Source organism: Poecilia latipinna, unplaced genomic scaffold (genome assembly GCF_001443285.1).
Source record: "Poecilia latipinna isolate Pla-1442-1.1 unplaced genomic scaffold, P_latipinna-1.0 Scaffold1121, whole genome shotgun sequence".
Lineage (NCBI taxonomy): Eukaryota > Metazoa > Chordata > Actinopteri > Cyprinodontiformes > Poeciliidae > Poecilia > Poecilia latipinna.
This window is the reverse complement of record NW_015113737.1, coordinates 168,610-176,163: the sequence shown is the minus strand read 5'-3', so window position 1 is coordinate 176,163 and position 7,554 is coordinate 168,610.

Below are 7,554 nucleotides of genomic sequence, written 5' to 3'. Positions count from 1 at the left end.
TGAGAAAATGTGTCAATGACAAGTATTAACTTAAAATACTTTGTAGAGCGGCCCTTTATAAAGTTCGGTCCATTTATTTGTATTAGCTTACTAGCACATAGGCCACATTCAATACGGCGGACGCTGTGACGTATCTCAGCAACGGGCCGACCCGCTCCACGACCACTCCAAGATGGCCGCCGCATTTCCTGCGCCGGAGCAGCCAATGCGGGGTCTACTCTTACATTATGTCTATGCCTATGATCCATGATCGTTTCCATGATCGTTTGGAAGTGTATTTCCAATGAAATACACTCTATTTCATTGAAATGGAGTGTATTTCACTCTATTTCAATGCGTAGGTGAGTGTGCCTATTCGACTCAGCACTGCCCCCTATCAGTGCGGCGTTGTGTTTCCTTCCTCACTTTATGGATTTTCAATGCACATTTATGGCAGATTAGAAAGTAAAAAGGATTTAATGCAGTTAAATGCAGCTAAAATAGGTTTGCCTTTAACAAATAAATGACTTGGTTTCCTAAGTATGATGGGAAAGATGACTGTATGAACAAATCTTAACCCTAAAACATCAACTATTTTGAGGTATGAAATATTTCTGCATGAATCCAGATAATTATTTCTTTAATCCTGTCAGAACCTTGATAAAATACCATAAAATGTACGTCAACAACAAGAGAAGATTATTGTTGTCTTGTGTGAATCCTCTCATTAGGAGATAACTGCATTGTTTATCTGCTCTGACAGAAACATTTTGTTTTAATTTGTGATTACACAGCATAACAACAGGGAAGCCGAGTGTGAGCATGGAAAGGAGATTAGATTAGGACCAAAGCTGGAGGAGAAATTTTTCAATTTATTTAGACGAATCCATCACACTCCAGCAAACAAAACAAAAAACACCAAATCTCACTGTGTGTTTTTGTCTTCTAGTGCAAATATCTTTCATTTGAAATAAGACGAAAATAACTTAGAAGTAAGTTTTCAGCAAGATACAGGAGCTTGTTTTTTTGTCAATAATTCCTTAATATGGATAAAAATGTACTAGGTCCACTGACACATAAAGCAAAAATGTTTTGTTATAACTGAAAAAATCTGCCAGTAGAACTAGTACATTTTTAAATCAATATTAAGGAATTATTGACTTAAAACAAGCTCCTGCATCTTGCTGAAAAGTTTGTTTCATTTTATTTCAAGTGTAGCAACATATTTGCGCTAATCTAGAGTAAGATTTTAATTTGTGTGGGTCATAGAGGCAGAACACTCTAAAATACCAAAATAAATTAGGGATATTGTTATGTTATCTTCTAATAAGAAGGTAAATATTAAAAATATGTTTGTATCCAGGTAAAATCTATACAGCCCCGGTTGGGCTGTATAGAGCCCAACGGGGGCTAAAACGCTAAACGATTCATCACAACGTAATCAGTCTCAGCCTCAGGGGCTGTATTACAACAAACGGTCATTACAGTGTTCAAGTACAACAGCAACAGCGTCCCTCCTACCGTATGCTGATTGAAGCATTTTGGCCATAACCAGCCTCTATCCAAGGAGTTTGTGGCTGATTTGTGTCAAAGTGTGGACAGATTCTGGTTATTACTCATATAAAATGGGTTAAAATAGGTTTTTGTAATGAAAACGCAGATGAGCTCCCAGCTGTTGCTTCTTGGGGGACAGAAAAAATGAGCATCTTAGAAGCAAAAATGTTTCTTGGAGCTTAAATTGGACCTGAGCTCATATTTAATCACTTTTATGTGAAGCCCAAACAGAGGAAACTCATCAGACTTCAACAGTTTGGATTATGTTACTTTTACTAGAGCTGCAAAGCATTTATTTTCTAAATATGTAGAGTACTTCATAAAATGCTTTATTATGAAAGCTAACAGAATTACATTTATTTTAGAACAGATTTCTCTATTGCAAAAAATGTAAAATGAGGTGAGGCTTTTTTATAAACATTGAAAATGAAGAAAGATAGGTAGCATAGCTTTAAGCTAGCTACTTTTAAAAACCTGTTGTAGATATTAAACAGGACCAATACATGAAATTCATATTTTGTACTTTGATTTGTTTTTCCTTCTTTCAAAAACATTTTTGGTAATAATTCAATGTTTATTGGTGTCTAGAAAATTAGTTTTTTCAAAAAAATTCAAAATGTAATGTCACAAATCAGCAGGCACTAACTGTTACCTAGCAACTGCATCCAAGCCTAGCTTGTTACCTAGCAACCCTAACAGAGTTCCAGGACATTTGACCAGCTGGTTTAACTGCTGTATAATGGCTGCTGGAAAAGACAGGTGTTTTGTTGTGGACTTTCCATCCAGAAACTACTTGCTGCATTATTGTTGGTTGTGCAGGAGGCTCCACTTCTCTTTTTCAAATTTGTACAGCTGTATAATTGGGTCCAGAATAACTTTAGGCAAAAAATGTAATGAAAATGTTTTATATAGGTCATAGACCTATCTTAAATTGTTCAAGGAAACATAATTCATCACCTTTAAAAGCAGATTTTGAACTGAAAAAAAATCCTGAAATGACAATTTTGTTGCATATATAATCAAAAATATTTCCTTTTTGTTTTTTTAAGAGTCACAGGTTGCAAACCCCTGACCTAGATTGATGATTATGCATTGCTACTGAGCAGAAACAGCTTTTGAAATCTGAAATTGTTTGGAAAACCTTACATAAATTGGATTTTTAGACATCAGATAATCTGGATTTGAGGTCAGGTGTTCTTATATTTTGTGCAACTATCTCTTTTGTTTGTAAGGCAATGCAGTGCAGACAAGATAGATTTTCATACTCCTTTACCAAGGACTAAATTTATTGAGGATTATGAAGTAATCAATACCATGAAATTATATTTCTCTATTATTTATTGATTTTTACTTTTTATTTATTTATTTACAAAAGCTGCTATTTCATTTTTAAAAAGGCTCAATTTCCAGCCAGGTAATAAAATACAATGCATATTTGGGAGATTTTATTAGTTTTTGAGGATTAACACCCCTAAATTCAGCTGCTGTTGCAGAATCAGCCGGTTTATGAAAGCCTTTGAGGGAAAAAAAGTTGCAATTTTCCTCAGTTCAAGCAGTTATATTTATGAATATCACACTAGCTGTTTTTTGTTTCATCTTCATTATCATGAATACTAACAGCAGCAAACATTATGCAGCGTCTGTTAACAAATAACAGAAGGGAAAGCATTTCCAATCCTGGACATACGATATTATACGGAGAAAGTGAAGCGTGACCGTTCCTGTGGCCAAATGCTGGTTGGTTTTAGTTGCACTGCAGTGCTGTTAAAGCAGCATAACTTCATTCTGCTTGTAAGGAATACGCAGCGCGGCTTCATCTCCCCAAAGTCAAAGAAAACTAATGAGGCTGTTCTGGGGCTGAAGACAGTTTGTGTGTCTTAGCCAGAGGCAAAGTCTGCCGTTCAGAAGAAGAAAGACGTCTCTGAACACCTGAATTTCTGGCTCCTGGTGGTAAAAAATATATGTACTTCAGACTGTTTCTCTGTAAATTTTAAATGATTTTTACAGTTTTGTTCAAAACGTACCTTCAGCTAGGTAACAAATCCTGCTGGATGATAAATTGTCCCAGAAATTATCGCGATAAAAGATAATATTTTCAAGTAATGTAATGTAATGTGAGAAGACATTCTCAAATATCATTGAACTTTAAATTTTAATGAACATTTAACACTGGAGCTGGAAGACATTTTAAATATTCAGAATAAATAACACAACAGAAAACAACAAAATGAATTATGAAGCTTTGTAAACAAAACTGTCCTTCAAAAAAGGTTTTTTATCCAGTTTTTGGTAGAAAGAGAGAGAGAAGAGAGAAAGAGATAAATCATGCAAATAAAAAATATTCAGTTTGTTTTAATTGATCTCGGATTAATTGATTTATTCCTTATTGTGGCAGACCTACTTCAGCCAGAATGTCTTATCATTTTGTGATCATACCACAATCTGGAATTTATTATGACTTTTCTTAATTTCTTGATTGATATACGGATACATTTCATTAACGTTTTTTTTTTCAGCATAATTTTTCTTCCATAACGTCTATAATTTTTACATCTTCAGGGTTATAATATAAGTTATAATTTATAATTTATACTTGTATTGTTGTAAAGTTATGACTTGTATTTATAACTTCTAAAGTTATGTGTCACAAAAACATTATTACACATATATGCATAAATTGACAAACATGCAACAAATACACATCTTAAATTTATAGATGTTTGAAGAGTTAAATTTATAAATGTAAACTGATACACATCCATTTTTATTGCAGTAGACCCCATAGAAACCTCGTTCCGTTTCATGCCTGTTAGTTCCTGCTGCCACCCTGAAGCTTCTGTGTTGAGATTATTGGCAGTAGCATCACAGAGCATCACTGCTAAAAATTCACGTGATGAACTTTTTATTCTTCCATTTTGGTCTCAACTGCTTCTAAAAAAAATAAAACAAACAGCTGGTTTTTGGCAATATATTTGGTGTCCTTGAACAATCTGAACTAATATGAGTTACAACAACATTTAATTTCCCTTTGGGATCAATAAAGTATTTGAATTTCAATTCAAAAACCTCCAGAATGTAACATCACACATCAGCAGGCATGACCTGTCACCTAATGCCCCCAGTGAAGCCCAGCCCGTTACCTAGCAACCCCACCAGAGTTCCGTCGGTTACCTAGCAACCCAAGCTGAGTTCCAGGACATTTGGTCAGCTGGTTTTACCGCAGTACAATAGAATAGAATATTTATTGATCCCCAAGGGGAAATTGCTAATTAGCTGACAAGCTGCTCCATCCCAGGTGTTAAATATTAATAGTACAACTATGACCATAAGCAATAACAATTTATTTAAAAAATTCTATAAATAACTCATATGTATATAACTAAGTGTGATGTAAGTAATTTAAATATGACTGGATATAAGTAAATAAATAAAATAACAATTGAATGGCACATGGAAATAATTCCTTAATCTATAAATAATCTATAAATGACTCCAGACAAAATCAGATTTGGCTGAAGGTGCTCCGGTATTCCCAAAGGCTGCTGGAAAGGACCAGTGTTTTGCTCTTGTAAAACACCGATTTACACTTGATTTACTATTCAAAATCCAAACCTGCATTCTTATTTGTTGAGCATGAGGCTCTACTGTCATGATCCGTGGTTTTCTGTGTGTTTTTGAGTTTTTCAATGTGTTCCTGTTTCCCTGTGAGTCTCTGTCCTGTCCTCCCCGTTGATTGCTCCCCAGGTGGGTCTCATTCCCTTTATTAACCCGTGTGTATTTATACCCACCTGTTGTCTGTGTTCCTCATCGGGTCCTTGTCAATTGTTAAACGTTTGCAGTCTGCGTCTGTCTGTCCGTCTTCCCAGTTGTACTGGTTAAGTCCTGTGTCGACGTCAGTTCCAGTTGATTTAGTCTTCGTTGTCAGTTGCTACCGGTGCTTAGCTGCGTGCTAGTAGTTCCTGCTGTGCTGCCTGATTTGGACTATGAACTACATTCATCATTAAATTCATCTTCACCATAACCTGGGTTCTCTGCGTCATCTCCTCACCACTTCAACCCCACCTTATGACATCTACTGCTTTTCAAAGACGTACAGTTGTATCCACTGATGTTTGCAGCCATTTTCATGTGTAAACGTTGCGTTTGGGGCCAAGGCCAGCAGCAGCTTATCTGGACTTAGACTCACAAGAGGCCCTAAAACAAAATAGGCAGAAGTGATCAAACTAAAGTTTCATTATCTCAGAAAGCAAAAAAATATCTAATGAATATGTTTTGTATGTACTGATCTCTTCAAAGAAAAACCTTTAAATCGTCACCAAGACTGTAAACAAGCGCTTTCCTCCTCAGGTCTGACTCTACATTACAAATCTGGTAGAGTGTATGAACTCACAGCGACGCTGAGCTCAGAGCGGTAGATTGTGTTCAAAGCCATTCTGTTGAGTAAATGGGGTTTCAGGTAAACTGCTGGGGTGATATTGGAGGTCTTTATGGAGCTGATCCAGGTCAGGAGGAGGCCGGCACCAGCGAGAGCAAAGAGACGTGGCACTCAGGAATTTAAAGTGATGTTAACTTCTATTACTTATTTAGAAGATCAGAGTGGTTAATTTAAGCTGAGTCACTCACACTCCACTCAGGACTCCTCGGCTCCATTTGCACCTTCAGCTGATAATTCAACCTCTTATCCTTTTATTTATCCTTCTTTATTTCAGAAGTCACCTCAATTTACTGCATTTTTTCACATCAGTGGCACCAACTCAACTGGTTTGACTTGGACTGCAACTGAGAATTATTTTAGCTAAATCGATTATTCTGATGGTCAATCAGAATAATTGTAAAAAAAAAGAAACAATTGGCACAATCTGAAGATTTCCTTTTATCCACTTATGCTTATTTAAAACATAAGTTTTAATTAAGCATAAGTGGGAATAAATAGGAACAAATATAATAAAATAAACATTTTACTGGTACAAAAGCAGAAACATTTATTTCCATTAGCGAATCGATTAATCATGATTAATAATAATTAATCATGATTAATCGTTTCAACTGTAGCTTGAAACGAATAACTGGTTAAATTAAAAATATCTTTTTTCATGTCAATTGCAAAATGTTTCTATCTTTGTACAGTTTTTGCTCTTTTTGTGTTCTTTCAGGAAATGTGTTGTTTTTAGTCTATATATTCCTGTTAAAGATTAATACATTACTAAATTAGTTGACGATTATTTCAATAATTGATTAATCATGATTAATTACGATTAACTGTTTCAACCATAGTTTTGACCCAGGTTTCATTATATAAATAGGTTTTTTTATGTTTATTTATACAAAACTCTAATTGAAGTATGAGATAAAAAGGAGACATTAGCTTGAAATGTCTTTAAAATCAAGCTCAGAGAGAAAAAACTCCACTTTAACAGGAAGAAACATCTAGCAGAACCAGAACCTGGCTCAGTCCAAGCAGTCATCTGCAACAAAGGAGATTTTTGTCTCCTTTAATGAATCAAATCATCAACTAAGATATATTTTGTATTAGTCAGGTTATATATACCATCTAAAATGTTTTAGGTGTGACAAAACAGAAAAATCAGAACAGTAGCTTTATGTGGCATAATTAACATTTATTATATTTTTATCTAGTGCAACTGTGAAAAGAACAGCAGCTGCCTCTTTAGCCAAAGTGAACATATTTAAACAAACTAGAGAGGAAAAGAAAACAAATTTATATGCAATGATGGATGATGCCAACTCGACTTTCATTTAATGGCTGACAGTGTTACAGCACTTGTTATGTTCAGGCTTGACAAGCACTGTTATTCCCTCCCATTACCCTTGGAAACTGAAAGGCGACGAACGGCCCGATGCATGATGCAGATGAAGAAGTGCAAGCCAGTCTCTCAAAAAACACAAAAGGTACCTGGAGAGCCAGCAGCTGCGCCACGCTCTGCCGTGCTGAAAGCTCGGTGGAAGCACTGCTGCACTTGACTACCAATCTATCAGCGTGTGGAAGAGATGTCGATGCTG